The following is a 13,637-nucleotide window of genomic DNA, read 5'->3' as shown; positions in this document are numbered from 1 at the left end:
GGAGCTTGCATCCTAATAGAGAAGACAAAACATAAGGGGGAGCTAGGAATCAGAAAGGGAAGGGAAAAGGGTATCTGGGCAAGATAACTGGGAGGAGGAGGAGTCCAAAGAATGAGCTGAATTCAGAGTGAAGTGAGCAGCATGAAGGAGGCTCCTTAAGAAATGTTGATCATGTGTAAAAACATTTGTGGCAGCCCTTTTCATAGTGCCAAGGAACTAGAAACTGAGTGGCTGCCCATCATGGAGAATGGCTGAATAAATTATGGTATATGAATGCTATGGAATACTAATGTTCTGTAAGAAATGACCAGCAGGATGAATACCGAGAGGCCTGGAGAGATTGACATGAACTGATGCTGAGTGAAGTGAGCAGAACCAGGAGATCATTGTACACAACAACAACAAGATTATAGGATGATCAACTGTGATGGACTTGACTTTTCAACAATGAGGTGATTCAGGGCAATTTCAATAGACTTGTGATGGAAAGAGCCATCTGCATCCAGAGAAAGAACTGTGGAGACTGAATATGGATCACAACATAGTATTTTCACTTTTGTTGCTTGGTTTCTTTTCCCTTTCCCATTGTTTTTTCCCCTTTTGATCTTATTTTTTTTTTTTTTTTTTACAACATGACAAATATGGAAATATGTTTAAAAGAATTGTACATATTTAACTTATTTCAAATTGCTGCTGTCTTGGAAAAGAGGAAGGGAAGGGAAGAGAAGGGAGGAGGAAAATTTGGAACACAAAGTTTTACAAAAATGAATGTTGAAAACCAATTTTAAAAGGCTGACTTTTATGTAACACATTATATCCATTATCTCCCTGGAGATCCATATCCCTCTACTGCAGAAAGATCAGGTTCCTTTAAAGAGGGAGAAAGCTAAATGACTTGATTGATTGAGGATCACTCTTTCAATAAGGGGCAAAGCAGGAAATTGGACAAGTCTTCTGATGTGAGGTCGGGCATTTTTTCTGTTAGGCCACAGAACGGAGCAGGGAATATCCCAGCGGGGCTCTGATTCTGTTCTTTTCTGCGCCCTGCCTCAGTTTCCTGGAGTGTTTCTCTTCAGGCTCTGCTCTAACCTGATGAAGGTTCATCTCACCCTTTGCTCACCCATCCCAGGGAAGAAGGCAGGAAATGAGCTCCCCTCTCCCCAAATTGAGGACCAGAGAAGGCAATCAACTGTAACATGAAGCTTGTCTGCCTTTGGTGACCCTCTCCCTTCCCCAGCTCCAGCTGGGTTTAACCAGAAAGCCCTGGATTTGAAGACAGAAGAGCAAGCCTCAAATCCGGGGCTTCTGCTTCTTAGGCCTGTGTACAGCCCCCTCTGGCCCTCAGTTTCCCCGTCTGTAAAAGTGGAAGGTTGGTCTAGATAATCACTTCTTCTCTGGTGTTTCTTCTCGAGACCATAAGCAGCCCCTTAAGCTTTCAGAAAGGCTTGGGTCTGTCTAGAAATTCAGAGAGGGGAAGCCTAGAGTTGGGGCAGCCAGCCCTGCCCTGACTGACTTAGCCACCTCGGAGATCCATCCTGAGTTCCCACCTGTGAACTCAGGGGTAATTACCCTGCCCCGACTCCCTGGGCTGGGGCCTGGGCTTAATTAATGTTTGTAAGGTGCTTTGAGTTCCTCAGATGAAAGGAATAAAATGTCATTATGTGAATGGTGAGATAATTACTATTATTATCCACTGAGAGATTCCTTCACTCCCATGGAGCTTCCTGCTCCAGCTGAGTCCACAGGCCCACAGATACAACAGCTGGCTCTTTTGGGGTATAAGGAGCCTTAGCAAGCAAGATGGCCCCTGGGAGGGAATAATATGGCCCCTGGGAGGGAATGAGATGGCCCCTGGGAGGGAATGAGATGGCCCCTGGGAAAGAACAAGATGGCCCCTGGGAGGGAATGAGATGGCCCCTGGGAGGGAATGAGATGGCCTCTGGGAGGAAATGAGATGGCCTGGGGAGGTGAACAATAGCCTCTATATTTATGGCACAACATCTTAGATAGTAGGTAGTAGGAGTGTTATTTCCATTGTTCATGTGGGGAAACTGAGGCAGAGACTATAGAAAATATCTGAGCCTATTGACAAGAGGTCAATTCAAGGAAGGACCCCATGATCAAGCCTATGGTCTCAAATAAGGTAGATAGGTGATGGAGCCTTGGACCTAAAGTTGATTGGGACTGTGTTCAAATCCTACTCCAGTGGGGTGATGACAATTGAATTGCTTTCTCTCTCTCAGCCTCAGTTTCCTCATCTGCAAAATGGAGGTAACCATATCCCCAATCTTACAGGGTTGTTGTAAGGACCAAATGAGATGATCTATGTAAAGTGCTTCATAAAAGTGAGTTATTCTCATTATATCTGTGCACAAAACACAGATAATGAATGAGGTTAAAATGAGCGATCCTAATGGCAGGAAGTGAATTTGACAGATTAGGTTTCACTGAGGTTATGACTGACCTGGGACGTGGAACTAGAAGATAGCTCTGAAATGGGTTACTCCAGGGATGGACTAGAGCCAACTCTACCCTCTTGTGAGCACTCATCCTTAAATTTTCACTGTGAGTCTGTCAAATGCTTTATCCCTCAGAAATGGGCAGTCCCCAAAAATCAGGGCTTAATTTCTATTTCGTTACTGGCCTAGGCTTAAGAAAGTATTAAAAATGCAGATTAAACTTAAAAGTATATGCATACATTTTTCCTCCTAAAGTCCAGTTGTTAACATTTGCTATTTTTAAAATTTCATTAAATATTTCCCAGTTACATTTAAAAATTTTTTAACATTCATTTTAAAAAAATTTGAGTTCCAAATTCTCTACCTCCTTCCTACCCACTCCTGTTCCTTTGAGAATGCAAGAGATATGATATAAATTATACATGTGAAGTTATGCAAAACATATTTCCATATTTGCCATGTTGCAAAATAAAACATATAAAACCCCCAAGAAAAAGAAAGTTTCTCTTTCTATATGTTTTACAAGTTTCTCTGATAAAGGCCTCATTTCTCAAAAATATAGAAAACTGAGTCAAATCTATAAAAATAAGACACATTACCCAATTGATATCAAAAATATGAATAGAATTCAGATGGATGAATCAAAGCTATTGAAGACCATATGAAAAAATGCTCTCACTATTGATTGGCGAAATGCAAATTAAAACAATTCTGAGATACTACCTTAGACCTATTAGATTGGCTAATAGGACAAAAAAAGAATATGACAAATGTTAGAGGGGATGTAGGAAAAATGAGACATTAATACATTGATTGGGTTGTGGGTTGTTGTTGATGGGGTTGTGAACTGATTAACTATTCTGTAGAGCAATTTGGAATTATGCCTAAGGATTATAAAACCATGCATACCCTTTGACCTAGCAATTCACTATTATATCTGTATCTCAAAAGAGAATTTTTTTTTTAAAGGAAAGGACATATTTTCGCAAAAATATTTATAGCAGCTCTTTTCTGGTGGCAAAGAACTAGAAATTGAGCTCATCAGTTGGGGAATTGTGAAGTGATTATGATGGAATACTATGATAACTTTTTGAGCATAGTTCCAAATTGCTCTCCAGAATGGCTGGATGTATTCACAATTCCACCAACAATGTATCAGTGTCCCAGTTTTCCCACGTCCCCTCCAACATTCTGCATTATCTTTCCCTGTCATTCTAGCCAATCTGACAAGTATATAGTGGCATCTCAGAGTTGAGGAAGACTAACTTTAAATCTGACTTTAGACACTTATTGGCTCTGTGACCCTGGGCATTTCATTTAACTTTTTTTGTTTCAGTTTCTTTATATGTCAAGTGAGTTGGAAAAGAAAATGGCAAACCAATCCAGAACCTTTACCCCAAACGGGATCGGGATCATGAAGAGTCAGACATAACTGAGCAGCAAAATTAGAATATGGTTGAGATATTGGTACATGATTAGTTTCATTCCAGTTTTCCTAGCAATTTTTGTCTGCTAAACATTTTCTAGCACACCCTGGTTTTTCTCTATAAATATTGCTTGAGCTCTACAGGAAAACAGTAGAAGACTCAGGAAAATAATAACAATAACACAACAGACATTTATATAGTACTTTAAGGTTTGCAAAATGCTTGGCATTCATTATCTCATTTAAGTCTCACAATGCCCCTGGTGTATTCAAATACTCAAATGGTTCTATGATCTTATGAAGAAGGGCATTCTGGCCAACATGGTGACCTACCCAGGTCAGTTCATCATAAGAGACTAGTGACCATTTCCTACTATAAATTTATCACATGGAGACTATCCAATGTGTAGAGGTTTTAACATACTGAGAATACCAAGAGCTAGTTATCCCTTGCTCTTGCCATGTGACCAGCCCATCTTTTTTGCTCATACATTTCTTCGATATCATCTTTTACTCCTCCCTCATAAACTAATATATCACATCCTGCCAATCTTTACCATGTATTTCTTCATTGTCCTTCCACCTATTCATGTGAGGAAATTCAAGATGCAGGGGTGAAAAACTTGAAGAAGAATATTTGAATAGAGATAAACAAAAGAATAAATAAAAGCAATATTGTCATAGGTATATAGCATAGTCCATTTGCAAAGAAAAAGGAAAGGGATGAGGAGTTTGGGGGAGGGAGAAAAATCACAAATCTGGCATAGAAATATGATATAGTAATGATGAGGAACTTCAATTATCCAAATAATTGACTGAAGATTTCTCCTCTATAAAAAAGAAGAGATCTAATAAATTTTTGACTTGACTTTGTGATAATGTCCTCTCAAACAGTCGAACCTTTAATGAAGGGAATTTCTATTCTGGAGTTAATTCTCACAGTCTACAAGGAACTGATCAATGGAGTGGAAATGGTAGAAATATTGAGAAGTAGATAGTTCCATGTTAGAATTTACAATAGAGAATGAGAGGGAAGTATTTTCTGGCATTCACTTTTGATTCGGGGAGATCAGATTTTGGAGGATTCCACAAAAGATAAAGTGAAATCCCATGAACTAAAATTCTCCAGGGAAAGTCAGCCTAAGAAGGATAAGTTGTCAAGAATGAAATTCCAATGAGAGAAAGAACAATTCCAATGAAAAGAAAAAGACATAATTGCCTAACTAGACCAATTAGATGTTAAAAATGCAGAGAGAAGCTAGGAGCGATGACAGGTAACTGTAGGCTAATGCAAATCAACAACCGATATTCTTCTCACAAGATTTTTAAGGTTTACAAAGCACTTTACATGTACCACTTAAACCGTTTCTCCTACTGACTCTGGGAGAGAAATGCGACTGTTCTCTCAAACACATCCCAAACACAAGCATGGTCCAATGTCCTCTGGCTCAGGAGTCCTAAAACTCAGATTTGACTGAGGCAAACAAGGAAAGATGTCGGTGACAAAAAGCAGAAGCTTTGAAAATGATGTTGGGAAAAGGAAAAGGATCCAAGAAGGGTTGAAACGACTGCTAGAGGAAGATGGGATCATGATCATGGACAAGAGCGAGGGAAAGAGACATACAATTCTCTTTCTACTTCTCCATTTTGTATTGATCTTTGAGTTGGACAGAAGTGGCTAGAAGGGAGCGGACATCCAAGGGGAGGACGGGAATTGTAGGAGAGCACCTCACTGTCCTGGTGGAGGTCACGTCCCTGGGCCATTTACATCCCAGAGTGTTGAACTCATTGTCAGATGCACAGTCGGTGATTTCTAAGAGATGTGGAGGATACAGGCACTGAAAGAATAATAAGGCAATGTTCTTTTTATTTTTTTTAAGAGAAGAGATGAGTCTGTAAATTATAAGCCAGTGAGCTTGACTTTAACTCCTGGGAAAATTCCAGACTCTATTATTAAAAGGATGGTTGGTGAAGCTGTAGAAAGGGTTATAATAATCACAGAGTCAACCTGTTTCCAATAAGGACGAGTCATACCAGATTCTTTTTTTTTGATGGAGTTACTGGACTGGTAGGTCAGGAGGATGTTACAGGCCTAATTCACCTGGGTTTTAGGAAAGCAGCTCACAAAGGTTCTCAGGCTTGGCTTCTGTAAAAGAATGGGAAAGCTGTGCAATCAGGAAATCTCAAAATCGTTTGAGTCAACAGGATGATGAAATAAATGACCCACAGTTCAATGTCAGCCGAGAAGGAGGGCCAAGGATCGTGGGATCCTAAGGCTAGAGCAGGAAAGGACCCAAGAAAGGCCCTCTCCAACCCCTTCATGTATGGGCCAGAAAACTAAGAAGCAAGAAAAGGGAAGTTACTTGCCTAAAGTCTTAGAGTTGCCAATTCTCAGAGTGGGAATTTGAACACAGGTCCAGCAGCACGCTCTATACATATGTGTGTGTGTGCATAAATATATATTGTGTATACATAGACGGGTACGTGTGTATGTGTATATACACACATAAAATACATATAAAGAATACATTTTGCCCAGAGTACACATATAGAGAGAGAATACCTATGTTCAGGCTGTATGTATGTATGTGTCCATAGCACTGGACTTGGATTCAGGGGCCTGTGTTCAAATCCCTTCTCTGATATCCGGCGTCTGAATGACTTTTGGCAATACATGAATACGTGTCTGTATATGTACGTATATATGTACACACACACACACACAGACGCACGCTGTTGTTCTGTCCTTTTTGAGGAGGACTGAGGACACGGCTTGGGTATAAGCTGCACTTAAGCGAGCAGACTTGCACCAAGTCACCAGTCTGTCTCCGGCCCGGCGGTCACGGTCCAGGACATGGGGGCTGACCCCGGCCTCCTCCGTGGACGGCCCAGGGGGGAACAGAGGGTGCCCGCTCTGCCAGGACAGCCTCCCCCCACTTCCCGAGGGCTTGAGGCCTGTTGGCAGCTTCCAGACTGGGGTAGCCCGCTGCTGAGAGGGCCTTACCAAGGTCTGAGCACTGTGCAAGAGCCCGGGCAACAACTGGGTGGGTCAGGCGGGCACCAGAGCGGGACGACCAGCCCAGAGCCGGGCTCAGCCAGCCCTGAAGCCGTGGTTACTGACCTTCCTGGATCCAAACTTTCACTCGGAATCTCAGCCAGCTTTCCAGCTGTTTTTCTCACTGGAAATATTAAATATGACTCTGCCTTTCTCAAAGACCTTGTTGAGCCAGGGTGCTGGGCAGAATCCATAAGGACCCATTTTCAGAGAAACAAAAACAGTCTTATATTTGAGGGTTTTTAAAAGGTTTCCCCTATGCCTGAAGGAATAAAAACTCTGCACACCCTTTGACCCAGCAGTGTCTCTACTGCATCTGTATCCCAAAGAGAACATAAAAAAGGAAAGGGGACCCCACATGCAAAATGTTTGCAGCCGCCAGGAACTGGACGCCGGGTGGCTGCCCCTCAGCTGGGGAACGGCTGAATAACTTGTGGTATATGAATGTTGCCGAATATTAGGGTTCGGGAAGAAACGACCAGCAGGATTTTAGAAGAGCCTGAAAAAGGCTGCTGTGACCTGCTGCTGAGTGAAGTGAGCAGAACCGGGAGAACACTGTACCGGCAACCGCAGGAATATGGAGATTGACCATAGATCAAAGCATAGGATGTTCACGTTTTTGTTGCTGTGCTTTGATTGTTTTTTTTTTTTTTTCTCATTTTTTTTTCACCTTTTGATCAGATTTTGATGAATATGGAAATGTTTAAAATTGTACATGTTTAGTCTATACTGGATTACTTGCTATGAGGGGGAGTGGGAGAAAAATTTAGAACACAAGCTTTTGCAAGGGTGAAGGTTAAAAACTGTCTTTGTGGGGCAGCTAGGGAGCCAGTGGATAGAGCACCAGCCCCGAAGTCAGGAGGACCCGAGTTCAAATTTGACCTCAGACACATAGCACTTCCTAGCTGTGTGACCCTGGGCGAGTCACTGAGCTCCAGTTGCCTCCAAAAAACCCTATCTTTTCATGTATTGGGGAGGAACAAAGAAATTTCAAGGAAAAATAAATAAATAATGGTTTCCCTGTGTTTAATGGGATTGTACAGATATAACACGTATCAGATTGATTGCCATCTTTGGAAAGAGTAAAGAGGAAAAAATGGAAATAAAAATCTTATAAAAGTTAAATGTCAAAAATTAGTAAGTAAATTTTAAAGAAAATTGGTTTTTGAAGTGCAATTATGCAGAGAGAATGGCCAGGCAGCAGTTTTTCTGAAAATGATCTGGGGGTAGTTTAACTAATATGAATCAACAGTGTTATGTGGCAGTCAAAAAATTTGATGCAGTATTAGGGTAATATTCAAAGGGGCATGAGAGGCAGAGTTGCCTACTGGACAGAGACTAAGAATCAGTCTGGATAATTTGAGTTTAAATCCCTGTAGCAGTCACTTCATATCTTAATTTCTATGACTTCTAATTATAAAGTAGATGTCGGCCTGCACTGATGGAGCATCTTACCCTCTTCCTTTCCACGTCCGAAGCAGGCGAGGAAGCTATACAAGACTTGGAAGGTGATAGTCCCATGGCCAAGTCTCCTCCATCCTCAACACCTCCCCACCTGCTTCACCCATTCTCACTAGCTATCATCCTCCATTTCTTCTCCCTTGGTGGCCAAACTCTCGGAGGAGGCCCTCTCCGGTAGATGCCTCCATTTTCTTTCCTCTCACCTTTGCTTTGACAACTTACATACAGTCTGGCTTCTGATCTTGGCATTGATCTGAGAATGGTCTCTCCAAATATAGACCAGGAAAGCAGTTAGATCATAGGAACCCAGGGAAAAGACATTACTGCTATGGGCAGAGGGGCCAACCAAGGTTGTTAGCAAGAGAGACAAAGGAAAAGAATAATATGAAAGGAAAGGTCCCTTAAAATTTCAAGCTAGGTTCCCCAGCCCATAAGTAGGAGCTGTAGGAGGGGCAAGATTGAGAAGGTCTGGTATAATCCACAGGAGTGAGGAAAAGAGAAGAGCGAAGAATGAAGGATGAAAGAGCAGGAAGAAATAGTGAGGGAAGAGAGAGAAAGGAAGGGGGAAACGGGAGTGAAGAAAGATAACAAAGGACTGAAGAAAGGATGGGAGGAAGGAAAGGAAAAGAGAAAAAGGAAGGGGAAAACGATGGATTTTTTTGTCTTTGTATTCCCAGGACCTATGATAGCGACTGGCACCTAGCAGCCATTTAATAAACGTGTTGATTATTGCAAGATTCTCATCTTCCTCCTCAGCCTTTTTCTATACTGAGTCACCTTGCTTTGTATAGACATACCTGTCTATGTGCTCTGCTCCTTGACTCCCACACCTACTATCACTAGGAGAGACTCCAGTAGGAGCAAAGGGTTTTTATTTTATTTTATTTTTATATCTCAGTGCCTTGCACTTAGTAGGTGCTTGTTAGAATGATCTTAGAAGGAACTAACGCAAAATTATTTTACAACTGAGGAAAGAGATCCTGGAATTCCCTTCCATAATCTTCCTCCCCATCATCTCCAACAGACACATTATTGATTATCCTTCTTTCTCAAAGAATACCCATATAACATCACTTTGTTAGGGTCAAGACATAGCTGCTCAGACCAACAGGAGCTTAAAGGAAGGCTCTCCCACAGACTGGGACCATATGAACATTTAGAATGTCGAGGTCTCTAAATCTGCACCTCTCACATGCCTCTGAGCTGCCACAATTCTGCTTCGGTCATTGACCCTGATGGGTGGTCCCGTGCCAGGGTCTCCCCTATCTCCCAACCGATTCCAAAGTTCTTCAGAGAGACCCTGAGAGCTGACGCATCCAAGCAGATTGGTCTTGATCTCTCCTGAGCCCTCAGAGCATTCTGCAGCATCCTGAGAAATGGCCACGCGCCCATACTTGAATCTCTCCAGGAAGGGGGAACCTTCCACTTCTAGAACTGAACCAAAATGGCAAAACTGCTCCCAGTCAGATGGTGTTGCCTCAAGGTCCCTTTTTTTGGCCTGGAGGGAGTAACACCCACAAATCCAAGGTCACAATATGGAGCATCTGGTCCCAATTGATTTTTGTTCAGTTTTTGTCCATCATCTCTAACTCTTGGAGTTTTCTTGACAAAGACACAGGAATGGTTTGCCATTTCTTTTTTTCAGCTCATTTCACAGATGAGGAAACTGAGGCAAACAGGATTAAGGGATTTCCCTGAATCACATCTGGATTTGAAATCTGGTCTTCACAAGAAAATTGTTTATGCTAAATGAAAGCTCCATTCCCTCCCCGTTTCAGCTCTAGTTACATAAGGAGTCTACAAGTCTGTATTAAAAAAATTTTTTTTAACATTTAAAGTGACTACAACCATTTTCTCCAATATCTTAGGGGGAGCAGGGAAGAGGGAGAAAAAGCACCTAATGTCTTTGGTAATTATCTAGGACCACTCATTTTTATACTTGGCTTTATGAAACAAATTGGGGAGAGAATAAAAAATACTTGGGTTTGCCATTTTTACCCCAAAATAGAAGCTAGCTCTAAAACAACTAAAACTCATGTGAAGAGAAACATTGCTTTTTTTCTGGCCTCCTCAAGACTTGTATTTCCATTTTGTTTCATCTACTAGATTTGGCTCATTGTTCTGCTCCCACTAAATCATTTGAGCCCTGTGTTTTCCAACGTTAACTATCCTCCCTAATTTTCTGCCCTATCTATATTCCCTGTGACCTTCAGCTCATCACTTTTGGTCTCTACACAGTCTGTACACGGACCACCCAGGGAAGCCTTGAAGCCCTTTAAGGCTGGGGAGCTAATAACTACTGTTTTATATCACTGCATGTGCTCCCCCCTCCCAGGTCAACCCACCCCAGCCCCAGCTCCATGAAAGCAAAAGGCTACTCGATCCTCCAACTAAGGCCCATGCCCGAGGAGTGGGGTCCCGAGCCAACAACCCCTGGCCCAGCAGCCTGTGGGCAACAACACACAGTCTTCTACAAGGAATAGGTTGCAATGCTTTTATTAAATTCTTACAAAACAGAATACAAAATTCTGGCATTTGATAGTTGTTATAAAGGAAAACTCTTGAGCTGTATCAGTTTACCTGGTACCCCATAGTTAAAGTGCTTTTTTTTTTTCCCTCCTTTTCTTTCTATTGGGATGGTGTATGTTTTCTGTTTTTTGTTGTTTTTCTTTTTCAGCAGTTTCTAAGCTGACATACCCCTTTTCTCATGGGGGCCAGTCTTGGATACCACAGCAGTGCAGTGTGTGACATCATTTCGGCCACTTTCAAGAATGGCCTACCCCATGCTGGGGTGGGGACAAGGGGGGCATCTTTTTTTATGAGCCTTGAAAAAGGTTCACAGTAACATTTCTAACCAGTTCCAAGTTGAATTAATTGGTTAAAAGGGGAGGGGGCAGGAGTAGGGACAGGGAAACAGTTGGGCAGGAAAGGGAAAGTGAACCTAAATTAAAAAAAAAAAAACAAAAATAAAAGTCAGTCATCAGTATCAGCTAAGTTCTGATTAGTAGGGGGAAAATAGCAATTTGAGTCTCCAAGGCTTTTTGGGGGGGGGGAGGGGAAAAGGAAGGGGGAGTTAAAAGAAAAAAATCCCAGAAAACTCCCAGCTGGAAAGAACAACTATTGATTTTCCATTTACACCCCCCTCCTACTCAATAAACTTCAGATACTGCAGACAGCATTTGTGGAAGTGAATCAGAAGTCTGACCCGTGAAAGGGGCCGGAGTAAGGGGCAGGAGATAGAAAGGAGGTCTCTCCATCTTCCTCCTTTGTCGTGCCCCACCCCACAACACTCAGTAGGTCAGTAGGGGAGCAAACTTCAATCCTCCAGGCCCTGCCCTGGCCTGCCAGGTTATGTCCAAAGAAGATTTTGGGGAGGATTGGAGGTCAAGGCATATGGAGGGGGGAATCATAGGAGGAGGGAGTTGCTTAAAAAAAAACCCCAAAACAAAAAAACTCCACCCCCCTCCTCCAGGTGTGACCAGGATTCCAGGTGTAGCGTGGGGATAGCCTGACCCCTACTTACACCATTCAAGTATTCTTAATATAAGACAAATACCCGTTGGGTGGGGGTGGGGGACAGGAGGAAATCTACAAGTGAGAATAAAAACAAATGACTCCAAAATCCCTATAAAAACACAATGTACAATCAAAGACCTTGGACTCTGAAGAAGCAATGACTATCATTTCCCCAGAATCCCCTGCTTCCACCTGTGGCTGTCTGAGCAGTTTCCCAACTTCCTCGGCAGGCATGGGACAAAACTGACACAGTGTGACCCAGTCTATTCAAGGGAGTTCTGGCCGAGGGCTGGAAGGGGGGGGGGGGGGGGGGATTCGGGAGCAAAGAAATGAGGGCTGAGGGGACGAGAAAAATGCTATTTGAGGCTTAGGGGGACTGACTATAAAGAAAACCTGAGGACTTCTCTCCAAACACGTCCCACCATCTTGACCTCCCTGACTGGGAAAGAAAAAATCACATATATATATTTACACATATATATATATGCACACATAAGACGGAACTGGTATTGCATAGTTTATCGCTGCCCAGAACCCAAAGGTGGCAGGGAAGAGGGCGCCTGTTGGCGCAGGTGCCCTCTCCTGGCTCCTGGGAGGCTCTCTCTACACTGAGGGGTGTCGGAGAGATGGACCTGGAGGAGACTCCGAGTCTCTCTATAGCAATTCCTGGCTGGAGTGTTTCATCGGAATCGAACTAGAACCCTGAGCCGCTTGGATCTGCCGAGCCCCAGGATCCAAGACACCTAAAGTCTAAGCAGGAAACGAGAAGCTTTTTTTCCTGAAGGTTGGCAAATGAAATTCTCCCCCTCGGCACTGGAGTTTATTTCAGCTTCAGGCTTCCGAGTGGGGAAGGGGAAGAGGAGGGACTTCTTCCCCGTCTGTCCCCACTGACTGAAACCGCCCATTCTAGGCTTAACTCCAAACGTAAGGGGAAGGCAGGGGAGCCGGCAGTGCCCCACTCGCCCTGAGCCCTGAAAATAGGCCCGCTAGGCCCTGGGGCACGGGTACCCCACCCTAGGCACCTGAGTAGCCTGTTCCAGCCAGTGAAGGTAAATCAAGCTTCCCCCTCATTCGGCCCCACCCTCACTCTCGGCCCGAGGTCGGCGTGAGCTGGACCAGGATGGAGGCACAGGGGAGGCACGTAGCAGCACCCCGAGATCCGTGGGAAATCCGGCTCTCCTCCTCCCTCCCGGATGTGGGGGGCACGAGTATTTTAATGGCCCAGGATCCCAGCACCTTCCAGCAGTGTCTTGTCCCCATCACCAACAGTCAGGTACCCTTGCTTCCCCCAGGGAGGCCGATACCTAACAGGGTCCCAGGAAAAAAAAGGGGGAGGGGGAGATTCGCAGAAGCCCCAGATTGTCTGCCCCAGGAGGTGAGGAGCGGGGTTAAGTAAGGGAGAACGCCAGCCACACCCTGCTCTTGGACTACATTCTGGCCAGTCAGTGATGGGGTGGGGCGGGGGAGGGCAAGGAGAGGAAAAAAGGGGCTGGGGGGAGGAGAGCCCTGGGGAGCGGCCCGGCTTGGGGGCGTCCTCCTCCTGCTCCAAGGCCCCCGAGACCAGCTGGGTTCAACTTGTGCTCCAAGCTAGACCCCAAAAAGGGGAGTTTGGGGGGGGGAAACAATTATAGAGAGGAAGCCTATTCTATCTGGAGTGGGTTCAGATTTCACCTGGAGTTCAGGCGCAGACCACTCCTTTCTCAATACTGTACACAGGCCA

This window comes from Sarcophilus harrisii, chromosome 1 (genome assembly GCF_902635505.1).
Source record: "Sarcophilus harrisii chromosome 1, mSarHar1.11, whole genome shotgun sequence".
NCBI lineage: Eukaryota > Metazoa > Chordata > Mammalia > Dasyuromorphia > Dasyuridae > Sarcophilus > Sarcophilus harrisii.
This window is presented reverse-complemented; position numbering follows the sequence as displayed.